The sequence below is a fragment of the Ambystoma mexicanum genome, chromosome 11, assembly GCF_040938575.1.
Source record: "Ambystoma mexicanum isolate Mex_15411 chromosome 11, UKY_AmexF1_1, whole genome shotgun sequence".
NCBI classification, from domain to species: Eukaryota; Metazoa; Chordata; class Amphibia; order Caudata; family Ambystomatidae; genus Ambystoma; species Ambystoma mexicanum.
The window spans coordinates 162,607,382-162,627,928 of NC_090934.1; the positions used below are offsets into that span (position 1 = coordinate 162,607,382).

At 44.7% G+C, this 20,547-nt stretch overlaps 1 protein-coding gene across 5 annotated transcripts in view; it reads left to right on the forward strand.

The window, feature by feature from the left end:
- The window catches only part of STK40 (serine/threonine kinase 40), an 856,346-nt gene that overhangs the window by 194,686 nt on the left and 641,113 nt on the right, over positions 1–20,547 (forward strand). Inside the window, exon 1 of one of the 5 annotated variants that reach the window (XM_069622692.1) lies at positions 12,588–12,656. The exons of the other annotated variants lie outside the window; for them this stretch is intronic. The gene's annotated coding sequence lies outside the window, so the exon portion shown is untranslated. Of the gene's footprint in view, positions 1–12,587; positions 12,657–20,547 lie in introns of those variants that run through there. 5 annotated transcript variants of the gene reach the window in all.

Sequence of the window (20,547 nt, forward strand, 5' to 3'; positions counted from 1 at the left end):
TCAAAGTTACACCCCTAGATTTGATTAACCGTTCAATCAGATTACTGCTTCTAAGTTTACTTCAGCAATGTGTTTGGCTTTCACAATCGAGGATTCCCTGGTCAGACCACACAGTCCACCCATTACAGGCCGCGCAACCAGGAACTCTAGACTTACTAGCCCATGCAGATCCTTCTGTATCTGCCCCTGTGTGAATGTTCACACTCACTTGGCTTCTCTTTGTCAGCCTCTTGGCTTTGCCACAATGTGTCGCATATCCTTTGCCAGTCTTTGGCCTTGCCACACCGTATTCATGCATATAGTTCACTTTGTGTTGCTCCTATTATTTCACCACCTTGCTGTCATGCTCTCTCGCTATCTTCCATACTTGCTTTCTTGTTTCATACTTCGCTTTCAATTGGGCAATATCTGAATTTCACATTCATTTGTTATCCGGTCGTAACTTTGCCAAAAAGTTCTCATTCAGTTTGGTATTGAATACTTGTGATTGTTTACTTTGCTACTTGCATATGATATTGTCCTTAATTTGCTCCCAACCTGTGACTTCTGGTCTCTTTCATCATGCGTATGCTGTTTAATTCATTTGGCATTTGCCTCGCTTCTCAAGAGCCCCCAGGGGCTCCCCAGCTCCAGTTACTTTCCCTCTTCACTCACCGGTCCCTGGTGTTCCCTCCGGGCAGCTGTACTTTCGCTTGCGGCTACGCCTACAGGCTTTCCTTCAACAGCGAGCCCAACTTGCACTTCAGGTTCTCTATGGTTTAATGTTGCAGGAACTGCATCTTTCTGAAAGGCACCAGCCAGGTCCTACACAAAGGTAGTATGCTAACACCACCAAAGAGGCACTCGCACGACAAATCATCCTCCTTGAGAGACCTGAGAAAATGACACAGAACGAAAAGGTCTGAATAACTCTCACTACGTCTGTGGACACATGCCGCAGGCATGGCTCCCCATCCATGCACTCTAGAATACAGCCATTACTATGCAAATCCGATCTAGCAGCTCACATAGTCGTCGTCACTGAAACCCCTGAGGTACCTTAACACCGCTGCCATTTGTATACAGCGACAACCGCCGAAAACAAATGTGGTCGACTCTTGCATTAGCACTCTATCCTAATCCACCAAGAGCAACCAACAATTTGCCTGCAATGCATAAAATAAGCAGTGCTGTGTAGCGATTTGCTGTGCCATTCTTTAGGTTTGCTAATTAAATTGGTACTTGTTTAGCAAAACTAGCTATTTGTTACCCTGTTCAATGAAAGCACAAATCACCCTGCATTCCTTGCTTGCCTTCAGGGCTGCCTCTACTGCCATCTCTGTTCACTGCAAGTTAAAAACAACTTAATGGAGAGAAATTGCACCAGTCTCATCAACCCTTATGTGCCAAAGGCCTGTGTGCGTATGCTAGCAAGATTTACTTTTTCTTTTTTCAAATTGCAAACTAGAAGTAATCAGGATTAATCGGGATAATGCCTGTTTATTGAGCCAACTGTATCCTGTCTGCCAAAGACAAGTGTTTGTTAACTTTATTTTTTAAAGGCAGTCATTCAATTCCTTTTCTAAAAATGTAATGTTACATAATGCATAATTACAGTATTGCTACTGTAAACCACTACATGTCTCCATGCCTTACAGTAAAGTGTAGGTTAGTGTATCTAAATATAGTGTCAACTATATTTCATTTTGTTGCGGAAGATGCATCATATTGCCGAGTGGACACTTTTGAAAATGTACATGATCAAACGGCAGAATGCTTTTGATGGCAAACTTAGTTCTGTAACCTGTTGGTTACATGCAGCTTGCAACTAGTGCTCGACTCACGAGCTAATCCTATACTTCTTCACATTTTGTCTTCTCACCCTGTTGCTTTATACCAGCTATCCAGAAAATGAAATGGCCGCCAACTACAATATTCCTCCTAGTTTACCCAGTTCTCTGCCTGCTGCACCATCCAATCCGCTTAGTATCTAACTTTTCTTCCTCTTGCATAATAGACAAACATCAAACTAGATGTTTACGCATAGAAGTGATCAATAGTTCCATCCAGTCTGTACATTTATAGATTTACTCCATTATTATCATTGTAGTGTTAGCTTTGCTCTTGGATTATGATTACATTAGATATTAGTACCTACAGTACAGAGAGCTGGCAAAACTGTTTTTGGAGACTTTTTAACATCTGTTTGTGTCCATTCATGCAGTTGACCTTTTGCAGACACTCTTCCAGGGCTCGCAAAGTATTTTTCACCCACTCACATAGTCGAGTAGATTTTAAGAAGGGCAAGTACCATTTGCAGGGGATGTTTGAAACTTTTATTAAAACTTTACTTTGCAGTAAATGTCAAATAAGTTTCACTGTGCAAGGTTGGCCTCTGGGTGGCAGCAGTGTGCCAAACTAAAGTTGGATTGTAGTGATATTTGCCATTTTACAGAAGGCACATTTAAATTTGTCGTCCATTGCCATGGGTCAAATGCATTTCTCTTTGGTCGAGTTGGTAAACTAAAATTCCACTAAACCTGCAGGTTGAATAATTTAAAGAACTTGCAACGTCTGACTTATTGCACTAATGTTCACTTTTATTTGTAGGCTAGAAGTAATTTCTGGTGCCATTTAAAATATGAGCACAACATTGCTATCAAATTAGTTTGCTCCCTAATCAAGAACATTATAATTGGCAAACTCTGCTTATCATTTTTGGAAAACTGATGTATGCCTTGGCCTGACTTCAGGGCTGGTTACTGGGGCCCAGCCAACCCTCAAGTCCTAACCTAGCAGAATGCGCACACACATCTTAAACTTGACTTCGAATCTCTGATGCATAGACTTTGGTCCCTGAGGGCATTCCAACCACAAAGTCCATTAAGCCCATACAACTCGGGAAAGGGTGCTATATAAATGACGATTACAATTAGTCTAGTTGTAGTTTGTCATTTTATATAGCTCAACCACGGAAGGGCCAACCACTACTCTGCCCAGGACCGGGGAGTTCTATAGTAAAGTACAAAAAACTGTCCTAAGAGGGAAGTGACTTCGATAAGGTTCCTACTTACGGTTGGTTATTGAAGAGTGCTCTACGGGATACAAACGTCCTATTTCTTTTAATCTGTGTCTAGGGAAGGTGTAATCCTGAAAAAAGAACCACATCTAGAGACGTGTTAATATTTGGCGACTTGCATATTGCAAACATTTATTTAATCTGCATTTATTCTCACATGTACTTCATAAAATTAAGACCTACATAAATGTATTGCTCCCAATGCAAAACAGAATTGATAAAGCAATGTACAGAGAACATTCTCACAAACATACATGAAACCAGAAACCGTCATATATAATAGACGGTATCCAGTTAATATGTCAAACATTTTTTCGAATGACGAATATGTTCAACATTTTACCGAAAAAAAAAAAAATACTAATGTATTTTTTTAATTTACATGGTTTTTTGTTTTTGTTTCGCGAGTTGTTGAAAAGTTCCCTTTCCAATGTCCACAAAGAAAACAGCACCAATGGTAATCCTAGATAACCTCCTTTCAGGATAAGCCCCCCCCCCCCCATTGGAATGTCTTTTGTTATTTTTTGTTTGCACATTTTCTTTTTTTTTTTTTCGGTGACATGTTTTCGACATTATGGCATTCGAAAAAATGTCATTCGAAAAAATCAAAATAGTCACTAGGAACCATAATAGACATTAACATCCCACAGGTGAATGTTAGAAATCACAGGAAAAAGTCCTGTGCATTAACCTAATCACCAAAACCTGGGTTAGGTTCAGAAATGCCTCTGTCTAGCTAGAAACAGAATATATATATAATATATCTCTCTCTCACTCAAAATACTGCCACAAGGACCAAATCTTAGGTTTAGCGGTCTATGTAAGGCTCGGTACTATTGACTAGGACTGTGCAGCCATGTGTTTTTATATTTAAGCACATGGAGCTATACTTTTCAGCAGTGATGACCAAGTAGTGCCGCCTTCCTCAGGACCAGAACAGGACGTTTGGGCAACTCCCTCGTCCGCCCCACTCTCAGAATGTAGCTCTGTGCTGAGTGGGGGACCGTGGAGCAGGAAAGTCTCCAGTTTTGAGCACCTATAAGGAGGCATCACCTGCTTTGTTGAAGTGCAAACGGGAATCCCTTGTTGCCGAATCTCAGCCTGACTTAATATTGTGTGATGTCAGCAGGTACATTGAAGGGTACTGTCTGCATATCCAAAAGAGGTCTTGTCACTTTTGCGTTCGGCAGTTAGCATGTGTGAAGGTAACTTGGCATCGCTTGTGCCTGCGTGCTGTAGAGAGATTTTGTGCTTTGATTCGCACAACTACGGTTCACCGGGCCAAGCGAACTGTCGTTAAGCCTGTAACCATGGTTCTTTATAGAGCTCTGTTATCCCATTAGTATGTCCAAAGCGTGCTGGGGACTGGAGTCCAATGTATGAAAATTCTATGCAGGAATAGAATGCGCGTGTGCATTAGGCAGAGATAGTTTGGTGGGCTGGCCGTGCCTCACAAGCTACCTATGATGGTCAGGCATGTGAATGGGTGCCGGGAAGTGATCAGGAGAGTGCGCAAGTGCAAGAGACTGTCCAGCAAGACTGAATTCTTTGTCGTAGGTAGTCCATGCATTCTGATGGCAGAGATGGTGTGCTTCGTGTATTATTCTGGTGTATGGATGCAAATGTGTGTCAGGGGGTAGCCATTCCTGCCTCTGGTGTCCACTGAAGTGGTGCTGGACTACGTACATTGAGGCTCAGATTGGCTCTTTACCTTTGGTGTGGCTGAGTGTTCTAAGTCGTCCAGTCTGCTCTGCGAAACTGTACTTTACCTTGCTCTGTAGAATCTACTGTGGAGACATCGACTGTGGCAAGTCCAAGGAGTCATGATGTATGTGAGCGAGAGGTAAGTTCTTCAAGTTGCTGTAGGGAATAACCAGGTTTTAAGGGCATTTCTGAAGGGGAGGTAGTTCTCATCGTGGCGGATGATCAGTGGACGAGCGTTCTGGAGAGTGGGAGCTTGGACGGAGAAAGAGGATCGTCCAATTCTAGTGGAATTGAAAGGAGGATTACGAGGAGTGCAGTCCAGATCCAAGGTTTCTGATGGGTTAGTGTGTAAGCTTGTCTTGGAGGAATTCTGTGCCAGTCTTGTGGAGGGAGTGGGGTGTGTGATGCACATGGCCTTAAAAGTTGCCTGCCGACCGATGGGAAGCCAGTGCAGTAATCTAAGGGCTGGGGTGATGTGTTCTCTGGGTGAGAGGTCAAGGTGGAGTCTAGCTGCCACGTTTTGGATTCGCTGGAGTTTTCTGAGCTGATAGACAGGAGTGCCCAGATAGAGGGATTTGACATAACCTAAGCAGGAAAAGATGATATTGAGGATTGCTGGGACTCTGTGAGGGTAGGAGAGGTAAGGGAAGATTTACCTGAGGATGCGTAGGCGGAAATGGCATGTTCTTGACATGGTGGTGTGATGAGTGTGTAAGGTCAGAGTCCAAGGTGCATCCCAGGTTCTTTAGAGGTGAATGCTCCGGGCGGGGGCACATACGAAGAGTGGCCAGGAGGTGGGTTGGGAAAGGAGAAGTTTTACCACAGATTAGGATTTCACTTTTACCAGGGTTGAGGAGGAGATGGTTAACCGTCATCCAGTGGTCCATTTCAAAGACTCTGGTGCCAAGGTCCAGATGGGGGTGTTTGGCGACTCGGGAATCTTGAAAATGATCTGCGTGTCATCCATGTAGTTGTAGCAGGTTGGGTTATGAGAGTGGGTGAGTGCAGCAGGGGGCTAAGGTTGAGATTGAAGAGGAGTGGGGATAAAGAGGCTCCCAGACGGAACCCTTTGGGTACAGGGCATAGGGGGAGGGGGAGAGAAGGGCGGGACGAACATTATTTGAGAGCGGTCAGAGAGGATTGAGAAGATCCACCTTAGAGTTGCATCTTTGATGCCTAGCCAGAGGTGTCTGTCAGTGAGGATGGGGTGGTTGATGGTGTCAAAGACAGCAGAAGGGTCAAGGAGGATAAGTGCAGCAAATCCTTTTGAATCTGATGTTCTTTTAAAGACATCCCAAATGGAGATGAGGGCGGATTCTGTTCCTCGGTAGGGTCTGAATCCTGATTGGTTGGGGTCGAGAAGGCAGTTGGATTCTGTGTTATTTTATGTTATGTTAAGTGCGCGTACGCCCGAATGCATCATGGCACTGAAAGCGCGAATAGGCGATTTTAAAGATGTATCAGACTCTAAAATAGTGGTTTTCAGTAACCGGCGGAAGGTGAAATGATCCACAGTCCCCCGTAAGACCAAAGGGAGATCATTCCAGGCTTTTGCAGCAGCCACAGAAAAGGCTCGTCCTCCCTTCCATGACGGTCTGTACCGGGGGACCACTACAAGAAGAGCAGACTGGGATTGCAAAGAGCAAGTCGGCACATAATGTAAAAATGTAGCCTGCAAATACTCTGCCCCAAGCCGTAGAAAGCATGGTGCACAATGCACATTGATTTAAAGAAAATCCGATTAGCAACGGGAAGCCAGTGCAATTTCCTTAGCAGTGGAGACATATGGGCTCCAAAAGGGGGACGGAGAATGGATCTGGCAACCGTGTTCTGCTGTAGTTGGAGCCTATGAATCAGAACGCGGTTGGGCCAAATGGAGAGTTGCGGTAGTCCAGTGTACTCAAAACCAGAGCTGCAACCACCGGGGCCCGACATTCTGCTGGAATAAAAGGCAGGACCTTCCGCAAAATGCTAAGCTTAAAATGGCCAGCCTTGCAAACCGCTGCCGCCTGCTCATCCAAGGCAAGGGAGGCAGAGATTTTTACCCCCAGATTCCTGACCGACTGGACCGGCATGGGGAGAGGGCCGAGAGAGGTGGGCCAGAAGTCTGTGGTTCAGAACAGATGAGATGTCGTGCCCACAACCAGGACCTCTGTCTTACTGCTGTTAAGCTGTAACCAGTTGATGGACAGCTGTGTCCGATTGAGAGAGGGCAGGACGGACAAGAATTTAGGTATCAGCCGCGTATGAATAATAGCTGAACGCATGAGGCCGAAGGAGGAGCAGGAGAGGTCTAATATAAACATTAAACATGATGGGGGGTGGGGGGGAGGGACGGACAATGACAATTCCCTGAGGGACACAGCAGAAAAGTGAGACTGGACTAGAACGAAATTGAGGGAGAGAGACTGGGAACGATCAGGCAAAAAGGCTGTGAACCAGTCAAGGACTCTGCCAGACAGGCCAGCATCTGAGAGACGGATCAACCGTGTCAAACAGCTGAAACCTCTAATAAAAGGACTGCTCCGACACCACCCTGATCCACCAGGTCATCCAGCACCGAGTTCAAGACTGATTCAGTGTCTCTTCCAGGCCTAAACCCAGACTAAATTAGACTGAGGGGAGACTAATGCTTCCATCACTTTCATCCGGAAAGGGAGGAGTGAAATAGGATGGTAGTTGGACAGTATTGCAGGGTCAAGAGAGGGCTTCTTTAACAGTGGGATCACCAAAGCATGCTTGAGCGAAGGCGGGATCACTCCGCTTACAAATGAGGCATTAACTGCAGTGGTAATATGTTCAATCAGGTCGCCGGATGCTTCCTTTTTAAAAGGGCTAGAGGTATGGCATCAGCCGGGGATACAGACTTCAATTTCTGAATGGCCGACAATACATCAGTATTAGAAAACGGAGGGAAGGAGGAGCACACCCCATTAGCATGGGTGGGGGGGGGGGTCACAGCAGCCATGTCAACAGTCAGCAAACCGTCCTTTATATGATCCCGAATGGCAGATATTTTAACCAGGAGAAATGCTGAAGGCGAATCAGACCCTGAGAGGGTGGCACCAGCGTACGTCCTTTGTGGATAACGATTGAACAAGATTGAAAGTGGCCTTCGGTTTATTAATGACCACCTCTAGCTTGTGGCTATAGTAGTTTTTTTGCATTAATGACTGTTTTATGATGGGCCATGAGGGAGCAGCGAAAGAAAGCTTTAGCTTTGCAAGAGTAGCCTAGACCCCACTTTCTCAGCCTGTCTACAAAGCAGTTTATGTGCTCTGAGTTCTTCCAAAAACCACACTTCTGGAGAGTTTTTTTCTGTTTACATAGTCTGACAGGCGCTAGCAAGTCGGCCGTGGCTAAAAATGCAGCCTCCAGTGCGGATGGAGAACAGCCCGTGGATTGGCCACAGTGTGCTTGCAATGAAGTAGTCAGTTCGGAGTAGAGGCAGAGCTGTGTGTATGCTATGCGGTGTAAGAATTTGGCAATGAAGCAGCGGTTTGGAAAGGAGGAGGTCGAGGGAGGAATTTTTAAGAAGGGGCTTGATCTGAAAGCCTCTGGAAAGATGCCTGAAGTAAGAGAATGGTGAATTATGAATCTCCAGGAGAAATGTAGGAGCGGATTAGGAATAGTAGTTTCAGGAATTCAGGCTGCAAATTGGGACTGAAGGAGGAGAGGACTAGCAGTGTGGGCAGAAGAGCGGAGACGGGACAAGCAGGAGAAGAACGGGGGATGGATGAAGCTAATTTGATGATGGAACAGTGTCTTTCAATAGCGATGTTGTGAAACTGATCTGAAAGGGCGTCGCAGAGTGTTTAGGAGTGGTGGGTGGGAGGGGGTAGAACAACCTGGGTTCTTGAATTCTGTGATGATCCTGTGGAGTGCCCTGCTAGGGTTGCGGGAGTTGGATATTCAGATTCCATAGAAGGATCTTTTGGCTTTCCTAATTGCAATCCTATAGGCCCTAGTTTGTCTGGCTCTGTTTTGAGGTGTGGGGTTGGCCCTCCAAGTGCGCTCCAGGCGATTTGTGTGGGTGTTACGGAATTTGAGCGAGGGGGTGTATCCCTTGGGATTAGGTCCTCTTCTCTGGGAGGCGCATCTCATTGGTGTCAGAGGCATGAGGGAATTGGAGAACCATTTGTTGAAAAGTATAATGGAGGGGAGGTCCTTCATGGAAAGTGTGGGCTGGCAAGGGAATAGGCCAGGTTGGAGTTTATAATCTAATTCCAGAGTGGTACAGGGGAGGGAAAGGTGTGACTGGAGAGACTGGTGGGGGAAGGGGAAAAGGGTCAAGCGGGAAGAAGATGGCAGAGTGATTGGTCCAAATAGGACGGGGCGGCAGGGTGGAGATCAAGTAGAAGGAGCTGAATAAAGAGTCATGGGTGTGTTCTGCTATGTGAGTGGGGTGTGATCTCAGTTGGGCCATGTTCGGAGCTTCCAAGTTATCAATGAGTGGGTGGGCCATAGGGTTGGAGGGATTGTCGAACCAGATGTTGAAGTCTCCTAATAGAGTGAGGGACGGGTGCGCTATCAGGATGGATGATGGGGAGTCGCTAAATGAGTTTGCAAAGATTCTATTGTAGCCAGGAGGTCTTTAAAGGAGTAAAACTGTGTGTGCACAAGGGAGAGTTGGATTTTTACTGGGAGTGATTCACAATCAGTGTTGCAGGGTTGTTTCTCAGTGTGGAAGACTGAGGGGTGGTGTTTGTGAAGGATGATTAATCCCCCAGCTCTGCGGACCCTTTTGTGCACGAATGGGGAGTAGACGGCAGTGGGGGGTGGGTTGGTGGGGGGGAAGACTTGTGTATGACTGGTTCGTAGTCGTCAGAAAACCAGGTTTCAATGAGGACGAGGATGTCTGGGTTTTCATCAGAGATGGTAAAAAAAAAGAATGTATTTGTTTTTGGAGACTGATCTGGTGTTGATGAGTATGCAAGCGGGCAGGTTAAGGTTTGTGAGGGAGGTTAGGTCTTGGAGTCTGCAGAAGAGTTGGCGTAAGAGGAGAGGAGGTGATGGGGGTAGGAGGTCTATCTGATAAGGGGTGGAAGGCTGTGCCTTTGCAGGATCGGAGGGGAAAAGGGGATCTGAATGGTAGGTGAGGGGCTGTGGGGGGAGGTAGAAAAGGGGAGGTGAGGTTCCGAGAAGGGAGGGATGTGTGCGAGTCTAGGATGGGCTGTTGAATGTGGCGGGTTGGCCAGGGTGCCTGAGCTAGACTTTGGGAATGGAAATGAGTTGGGTAAGATAAGGGGAGGTTGTGATTTGCAAGGCGGAGGACTGTTTGGTAAAGTGGGGTGGAGGGTGATGGGGAAGGGCGGGTAGGGGTGTGTGTTCTACTGTGAGTGAGGTGGGGGTTTTGAGTGGCAGATGGGGCCGAAGTTCTGGTTTCTGGTATGCCAGTGTAACGCTCTAGTCTGGGATGTGTGATATGCACCTGGGGATGGGGTGGATGGGAGGAGTGTGTAAGGTTGAGGGAGGAGCTTTGGGTAGAGAGGGTGGATAGGGGTGATGGGTGTGCATGTAGTGGGGTTGGGGAGATGAAAGGAGGGAAAGTAGAGTTGCAGAGAGCGTGACGGGTCTGGTTTCTGGAAAAGAGATGATGAAAATCCAGTATCTAATTCATTCATCAAATGGTGCACAGAAATGGCCCTTAAGAAAATGTCTTTCAATTTATGGGACAGTTTTACAAACAAATTGAAGGTACGGCAATGGGGTCAGCTATGGCCCCCAATGTCGCCAACCTGTACGTGAACATGTTCGAGGAAACTGTTCTATAATGATCGCAATCCATTTTAGAATAATATTCTTTGTTGGCTCCGTTACATAGACGATGTATTTGTCATTTGGAAAGGGAGTGAAGAAGAACCCTACCACCTCATGCAGTGGCTGAACCAACAAAACAGATATTTGAAATTTACCAGCAATATTAGTAATAAGGAAGTTAACTATTTAGATATCTGTATATACCACCAGAATGGGTTACTTTTTGTTCGACTGTATACAAAAGCTACTGACAAGAATGCTCTCTTACATTTTAAGAGCCACCATGCACAACATGTGAAGAATAATCTCCCTTTTGGGAAATTTTTACGTTTGAAAAAGAACAGCAGTACTAATGAATCGTATAAAGATGGAGCTAACAATCTGATTACTAAATTAGTACATCGGGGCTACCCTACCCCAGTGGTGCAAAAAGCAGCCAAAAGGGCATTTAATAATGACCAGGAATCCCTCCTCCATCAGAAAATTCAGAGAGAAAAAAGTGCCAAAGATACACCTCGTATTTGTTAATACATTCAGTAACATGTCGTATAGGATTATGGGTATTATTATATGAAATTGGAACAAGATCATGACCAAGGAACTAGGGTGGCCTATTGTGGCCTTTAAGAAAAGCACCACTGTATGTTATTTGGTAATGAGAAATTATGTGAGTGTCAAAAAAAAGCCCTCTCAACAAACCAGCCTATGGGGTTTACCCCTAGTGGCAGGTCATTTTCCTTGTGGCAATTGTACAATGTGTACCCAAACGAAGAAAACATTGAATGTAGACTTGGGTCTCGAAAGGATGTGGAACATTAATGAACATACAAATTGTAACACTAACAATGTTATTTACTTGATTAAATGTCCGGGTAAACGCATGTATATTGGCAAAACGAACAGAAAATGCAGAACAAGAATGATTGAACATAGGAGTTGCATTAGGAATGAGGTTGAGCAAGCTCCGATGGTCAAGCATTTCGTAGAAATGAAGCATATGTGTAATGATTTCGAGTAGTACATTTTAAAACAAATTAAAGGTCAATCGCAAACAGTGATTAATAAGAAACTACTGCATCTGGAACAAATTGATTTTTTTGTCAAAGAGTCATATTAGTGGTCTGAATGAGGGAGTGGAATGGCATAATGCCTAACTATGAGACTAGAGAACTACAACATTGTGAATTACCTTCCTGACATTGGCCAAGCTAAGTGGTTATTTTTTGTAATAACTGTAAAATTAAGAACTAAGCGATATGTCATTTTTTGTAATATTGGTGAAATTAAGAAGTGATAGGAGGATGTGTTTTACTTGTGGGAGTGAGTATTTCACTGCTTTCCATTGTGTTGTGTTCCACGTTATACTGAGACATGAGGCGACCTTACATTTTACGATTAGTGGTACGTCTAGACCATTATACGTCCCCTTCATACTACTAGATGACTCTTTCAAATCCTAATTCAACCAGGAGAGTTGGGAGGTTCACGCTGTGAGCTGTGAACTCTGCCGTCAATAGAGAGGGATTCTGCAGACTTGAAATGTAGTTTTTAACTAGCCTAAACTTCCCACAACACCACGGACATCTTCCCTGTGTCATGTTAATGCCCATACGTCCGTGACGCGATGGTCGTCGTTGGACGCACATATCTGCATTGCGTGGTGACGTGACAATAGTGCGTTGGGCACCCGTGAACATAACGCGGTATTGGAGAGCTACCGTAATGTAACGGGAACGCTTGACCAGTTGCGTGTTGGATGGCCAAGACAATTAAGTAAGTGAGGAACTTTAGAGGTATTTGAGTTATTTCTGAAACCCTAGATAAGAGCAGGGGCTCATTAGGCCATGTGCACGTTTGTATTTTTACAGAACTTGACCCAAAGAAGGTAGTTGAGGCGTTTAATTGCTTTTGCTACAGAGTCCCCCTGCGATGAAGCTGTGAACAACTTGTTGAGTCATAACCACAAGCAAGTGAGTGTTTTACTTTACATACTTCACTGAATCCTTGTATACGCCCCACAAATTTATATTTGTAACAGAATGTATTCACTCTGTCTTGCAGGGTGTCAATTATCCTAGATCCAGAGTTGAGGGGGAACTCTGATAAAATTAGACGTTTGGAGATTTCCAGACTGGTAAGCATTACCACTTTATGCTGCTTAGACATTTAAAGACAATATATATGGTACGATAAAGATGTCCCATGGTATTTATATGTGATAATTGTGCACTCGCTTAGAGAAGAGGAAACGCAAGAATTCCCTGAAGGAATTGGGAATCTGCAGCAAGAACCAGAAAAGGTCCAAGAGTTACTACTAGGAAAGAGAGGTATGTAATAAGAAACATACTGCAATACCCTTTGAGGGATGAGGTGTGATTGTATGTCAATAGAGATATATACCTTAATATTGATTATTGGGTGTCCTTTTTGATTAACAGGGTACTCTCCCCAACCAAAGAAGATTTTTAATTCCGGCACAAGACACACTCCCCTGAAGAATGTCCTACATTGTTGTATATTAAGGACAGAAACTTGTACAAGTCGGGTTTTTTGAAATATACTAACGGAAATAGGCTGAAAATAGTGAGGCATGGGAATCGGAGTGTTATTTCTACACACATTTGTGATCCTCGAAAAACTATTGCAACGTTACTCATGGTGTTTCTACTTGTGTTGTCTTAACATATTGTATGTGTTTTTATGTATTATGACAATTTTTATGATTGTTCTATGAAATTTATTGATTCATGACTAATAAAAATGTTGTGATAATTAATTCCACTTGATCACTTGATGTAGGAAGAGTATAAGGTGACACCTAATAGAATATAGGACTTTCTTTTTGTATAAGAAACTGTATGCTCACAGAGCAAGAAGTCTGTTTGTCCCTACCTGTGGTTTAGAACCGTGTTGAGAATAGACTGGTTTCTGAAACGCCAGTGCGCTGCCCTATTCTGGGGTGGGGTGGGGTGGGGTGGGGGGGGGGGGGGGGGTGTGTGTGTGTGTGTGTCAGGGATGGCTGAGTTCAGGTCGGATGTAATACTAGAAACGGATACAATTAAGAATAGGGCCTGGAAAGCAGCTAGATCCAAAGCATTACCAGTGCCTGAAGTGCAGCTACAATTAAAGCAAATGCAGTATATATGTTCTATCAGGACTCTGCATACACTGAGATTATGATGTGGGAAAGGTCCAGATAAAGTTTTGGCTATGTAGTTGGAGATACCTAGATAAAATAGAAGATGTATTGTGGTATCACTCTCAGAATTTCCAGACGCTAACTGTGATTCAAACCTTTGTGCAACAGTGTACATAATGGGGATTTGTCTAAATTCTAAAGAGGCATCGATCCAGCAAATAACCTAGATTTAGAAGAGGCTACCCTTCAGAAACTTTCCATGAATCAATTAGAGTTGTAGTTCAGGAGCAGAGGATTTTGACCCGGCAGCTAACCAGGGATACCCAGCAAAGTACAGTGTTATGGCAGATCCAGCATAGAGTGGGATACAGTAGTGTATTAGTTTCTGGTATTGATGGTATATAGAAGTGACAGGGTTGTACTGGAGCACTGTAATGGCTGTTGTCCCCCTCACCTACCACCTTAGTTGGTCGTTGTCAGGTCTCCATGGTTGAACAGGGGAAAACTGGGAATGGGAGCTGCCCTTCGCTGTAGCTCTTCACTGGCTACCTTAAGGGAAGAGAATACGAGGACAGATTCCGGTCATGTGGACCACTGACCTATTAGAGTGCGGGAGGAGGGAGTGGGTATAGTCTGGGAGAAATGGATTGAGGAAGGGAGTTTGAGATAAACGGAGCACACACACAAATATAGCTCAATGTGGCTGCAATTCAAAGAATCCAAACAGGGCTCAACATCTGTGCTTACTGTGCTGATGATTTCTTTACTGGGGGGTGTCTGGTAAGATCATTTGAGCTCATGGGGACCGTGCCTTGAGCAAAGAAAGAGTTCACAAAACGGGCGATGAATTCACTTAATTTGGAAGTGTGCTGCTTTGCCAAATTATTAGGGATAGTATTGTATTTATAGTTCGTAGGTTTCAAATTTGTAATCAATACAGATAGTTCCTCAGATATGACAGGGATCAAATTAAAAGATGTAAGAAGGTATTGTATGGCATTCGGTGTCGGGGAAAGAAAATTGATGAGCCGAGAGTTTTAAATCTGTTTGATGGTATAGTTTCAATATTGGCCATAAACATTAAAACTGTTAGTTAATTTTGAAGAGGGGGACAAACTCGATGAGGTACATAGAGAGGTTGGTGAGATTTTTGTATAACTTTGAAGCACTCTTTTGACGGATTGCTTTATTATTGCTCGCTGTATCGGACTCTCCAAAAAAATAGTTTTCGCAGATATAATATTTTAAGTTTTTGTAGACCCTAAGCGTCATAGTAACCGCCTGGCGGACAAGTGGATTTTTGGAATTGCACCATATTTTTTCTTTCCTGTGATGGTCCTTCATTAAGCCGCTAAGGGATTTTGAATACCATTTATTGATTTTATTTTGGAGCAGTGGCATCAGACTTTCTGCAAGATAGTCCTACTAGAATGGTAAAAAGTCTTCACAATCGGCATTTATGGTATATGGAAGGAATCCTGATATGTATGCGCCTGTGATTCGGTTGAGATCTTTTAATATACGTAAAGAAGCCCTGACTATAGTGTTTAGCTGTTTTGGGATTCAATCGGATCTTTATGGATAAGAACAATCCTAGCATAGTGGTCAGCCCATTCAATAGGTGTTGTCTCATGATATGACAGTCCATGCCCTTGTATGTTGTTCCAGACAATGGCCGTGGGTATGAGAATGTGGAGGGGAGAAGAAAAAGATCACTTGACATGAGAATGTAATCTGGATTATCTGGGTTGTCGCACCTGATGTTAATGTTGCCAAGAATAATTCATCGCAGAGCATTTGTTCCAAGGAACAGATCCAGATTTTCTCAAAATAACCTCACTGTTCCTGGGGGTCGATTTTTATAAAATATGGAAGGAACGAGAAAGACAAATGTAAGTAGAGGCATATGGCTGAGATGCCTCACCCCAAGACAAGGATTGAAAAAAGATTTGAAAATGATTGCAACTCAGCCCCTCCCTGACATTCCCGATTCAACCATTTAATCTGCAGGTTTGGGTGGTTGAAAACCAAGCTGGAACTGGTACTGTACTAGGTTTCTGTGATAAAAATCAAGTTATGGGAATCGGTCAAATCTGCCATGGCTACAGCACATCTAGCATTCATTAGAGCAGCACAGAGGGAGCCTAGTTGTTTGATGTCATTTTGGGCAAAAGTAAAGATGTATCCATGGGTTTATTAATTCAGCGATGAAAAGAACTGTGCCCAATATTTAATTCAATAGTTTTTCTTTGGAATACATGAACATATTAGGTAGGAGCGTGATCACAAAGCACGAAATCAACAGAGTGGAAGACAATCAAAAGAGAGATTACAGCAAACGTTTCAACCATAAAATAGACTCACTGGAATTGATTAACAAGCGGATTTATTTCGGGAGGATAGCTCGGGGCAACGTGCTTCCCTTGGAAGCAAGACAGCACGGAGCAACACAGGTTCGATCCCCGGGTCTGCGCTTAGAAACCTCCGGGTAGTAAGTGTGTTAGAAATAACCTATCATGGTCTGCGTCTCATGTAGACTGTTTAACTTGCCCCAAAAAGGCCTCGCGTCAGCATTTTGCGCTGACGTGAGCCTTTTGAGGCCCGCAGCACAAAGATGGGGCATTTGAGCCGCAACGGCTCAAACAGGAAATGTTGTTCCCGAAGTAGAAAACAAAGAACCGGGTTCAAGTAACGAAACGCAGGATCGAATGAAAACTTTAAAAGCACAAATGATTTTAAAACCATCAATGGTACAACTATGAGGATTAAAAACCTAGAGCATATGCCAATATATTTGCTGAATGATTTCACGATTTGAAAAACTTTGCTTCAAGAACACTAGATTCAATATGCAGCAACAAAGTAAGATTCCTCTCAAATCGCTTCAGAACTGAGAATGTTGAGCGGGCGAGTCACGTCCGAACCACTCTAACTCTGTGCCCCAAACTGCGTGCAGTGCCACAAGGCACTGCACAGGCAGCCACGGGTAACCATTATGTCCTGATGGACCACTGTGGCCTAACTAGCTGTACGAGAAGCATCTACCAAAAGTATTCTACTTCCATGAAAAGGAAAAATGTACTTTCCCCACAACTCTTCAAGCTCCCAAATTGCGTTGTGAGCAACTGCTCCGCCACCACCAATTCGCACTGCTCCTGCTATGGAAACTTCAAAGAAACTTGGTTTAAGGGCCTGAAATACAGGAGAGCAATTTAGATGCTGCTTCCTTCAGGAGATTCAGTTGAAAGGTGCGATTTGAGTGGTGGTCTGGAATTTCATGGCCATTAATCGATATCTAGTCATCAGCCCTTGTTCTGCCCAATGCGGTCTAGGAGGGAACAGTAGCTCTGAAAACTCGGATTACGGAAAACGCACTAACACGATAACTTGCTAAAGCTTTACACCCTAAACCCTACTGAATTGCGCTGACCTTGCAAGACACCTTCTCCAGGTAGGTCCTAGACCATCCCACTCCTGTCAGACACACAACTCCACAGAAGGAGTGACCCAGCCACTCCTGACAGCATCCAGCTGCTGATGCTGTTGCCTCAAATAATTGTCCTTGCAGTGGTTCTCTCCTGATGGCTTTGTCCAAGGACCCCAATACTGGTGTACTTTGTGAGGCCAAACTATGATTCCTGCGACAGGGCATCGTCCCCAAGAATGGCTTTGCCTTGTTCATGGAAACCATCTGCCTCTGCTTATGCTTGGTCCTCACTGTGGTCCTCTCCATCATGGAAACCGTCGTCATGGGCCCTCCCCTGATACCTTCCCTTTGAATTCGAAATTGATCACTAGATCAACAGCCTCCCCAAGAGCGCCTTCCAGAATGTCTTTCTCCTCTTCTGCTGTGGTGTCCTGTCTAGTATAAGCTAGTGTAGCAGCATGTCGATCTCGACTAGAACACTATTGAGTCGAGCTCATCCCTGACCGACGTGTGCATGGTAGTGCAATCAACACCTGTCGCAATTTTTGATTCTTATGAACCGCCCAGATGCCTAGGCCACCCCTAAGAGTTCGAAACAATGAAGTATACACTTTTCGGAAAATATAATTCTGCAAAGAAGCTTTGCCTGCTAAATCCACTTCACCTTGAGGACAAGTTCAGAGTGTCCCCTAAAGGACACCTTTTCAAGATAAACTTTCTGGTCAGACTGAAGTTAAAAAAGGTTGTGTAAAGTGAAGAAGACTGTTGACATGATTGAACCTACAGTATATTCCGCCCCATGGTCGCATTGTGTTCAGGCAGGCTGAGATTGTACTGCAATTCAACACCCAGCGCCTCCAACCACCGCACCACAACACTTCATCCGCTTCCAATGTGCTTCATTGTTGGCTGGGCACATGATGGAAAAGAACTACGCACCTGGCACTGCAATCCCTGGTCTTGGAACTCTACCCGTTGGACACTTATCAACTGGGACTTCCAAGCCACAGGCCTGGCATTGATGTAGCCTGTGTGATTGCAAAAGTGTCTGTGTTTATTCAGTGCGTTAGTCAGCGTTGACCTTTTCAATCGGATTTAACTATATAATTACTTTTGTTTTTTTTGTACCTGTCTCGGAAATCTTCAGCTTTATCAGAGGAGTCCTTATTGCCAATGTTGGAAGAGGGGACTTTGGGCCATGGTGATGTTCCGGTATAAGGGACATGGGGGAGGGGGGCAGCAAGGGGGTTCTGAGAAACCTATGAGGGTCACGTGGCAGTGATGACTCGGTAAGACGTGTACTTAACTTAAGCTTGTGCAGATAAATGCAGTGGCGGCTTACCGACGGTTTTGCATTTTTACAGCTGTTGGAAGATAATACCTTGGTCTCCTTGCGGCAAATTCCTTCGGCAACGTTCAGCGAAGTCACTCTTTGAGGCAGTCCTTCCATTTACGCAATGTCGGCGCAAAATTCTTTGCTGCCCCTTTTTGTACGCTCAGCCTTCTAATAGGCAAGACTTGCTGCTCTTAGGGCAAATAGGACCCGTAAATGCATCCACCCACTGCACCCTCTTGCATGTGGCACCCAAAGTGTTCGCCAGTATTCCCTTTCGTGGAATAGAACCTTTGTATATCTGTGACAGTACGTTGATCGGGAGCACTATTTTTAAAAGATGTTTCATACATTTGGGGGGGGGGGGAATACATTCTACTTGGAGTAGGAATTGGTTTGCAAAGAACTATTGTTAAAGTCGATTCAAGAAGATGAGGGTCGTGTTTTTTCTGATCGTTTTACCAAAGGGTCATACGATGACCAATTGTTTTTAAAATGGTGGCAGCATGGCTTCTGTAAGGCATAAGACTTAGTTGAAGGCGCAGTTGATTGTGTGCTGGGTAGCAGGCAGAGAAATGGACAGAATGCTTAGGCCTCGTGCTCCTTATCTGCCCTCGGGCTCAATTTACTCTCGTAGCATATATGTGCTCCGTGCGAGGTAATCTTGTACTGTTGCCCGGGCTGTATGGCTCTCTGTGTACGGAAAACGTGTTATTTCACTACCATATCAACGCTGCGATTACACGCAGGGCCGGCTTTCGGCCCGGGCGACCTGGGCAGTTACATCACCCACCCCTCACCACACCAGCTCCGAGGAGTCTTTCAAGGGTTCCCCCGAGCTGCCGTGATGGGTGAAGGCGCCCTATTGAATGGAAATGCACCCACTCTCGCCAGCACGAGAGCCGGGCGCAGTTCCTTTCAATAGGGTGCTGATGGTAAACCAGCATGTGGCAGCCTTTGAAGCGTTGCGGCGCCCTATTGAGGCGATTAACTTCCCCGCTCGCGATTGTATTTATTTTTCTCGTCAGAGTTTAAGCCGGCCCTGATTACATGGCATTGAAGGATGTGGGTGGAGTGGCGGAGGTGACTCTCGCTTTAGCATAATTCCTTGTCTCAGTGATTGGGCAGGTGCATGGGACAGAAACGGTGGTAGTGAATGTTGTCCCCGTCTAGAATTTCCCTGCAAAGACTTGAAAAAGTAGTCCTGCTCCAGTTTTGTCCATCTTCAACGAGCATCAATCGCTCATTGGCATCTGCTCGTGTATTTCTTTTTAAATGCACTTGCGTTGAACCGGATGTGAAAGTTGTGTGCAATGATTGGCACCATCTGCGCAAAGGCAGTGCAAACACGGCTATGCGACATTGCTTTAACCTATTGGCGAGTGCAATCCCCTTACGTGATCGTCTCCTACTTGAAAGCAGATACTGTCTCAGCATCTCCCCAGCGCGTAGTTATTCCCGCCGATGCTGATAGATCTGCCATTGCTCCCAGGTGTTTTTAAAGTAAGTTTTTTTATGGCATTCCTGCGCTCTTTCCTGTCCCCCCTCCCCCAAAAACGCTATTCTTCAGCAATTGGACTTGTTGGAGAAGCATTGCCGTGACTTGGTGCGTCGGTCCAGTCTGATTTATTGTGTCTTTTCCCGTGAAGGGGCAGGGTGATTTTATTTCCTACAGTTGACAGGACACGTTCCTTTCCTTATGCTTTTGGTTTTATCAACTGTGCTTAATCTCTTGCACCATGGCTCCTTGATGAATTGTTTGGTCTTCGAGGAAGTAGTGTTTATTGTTCATGCAGCCACAATGTAAACCTTGAACTCCTTTCTTCCCCCTCTTTATATTTCTCCATCTACTTTATTTGTTCACTATTTGCCATCATGAAGGAATATCCAATTGCATTACCCCCAGTCCTCCCTCCTCGTCACGTTCCTTACTGATTAAAGGCGCCTATGCCTTCCAGACAGTTCCTAGATGTATCTAATTAAGCACCTTCTCCAGAGTCCCTACCAGGGGCAATAAATCCCTTTCTCGCCCCCTAATCTACCTGTGTTTTCTGCCTCACAGGCCGTCTACCGATCACGCTTTGTAACACTTGTGTAGGCGCTTTATAAATGCCATATCAGATCTA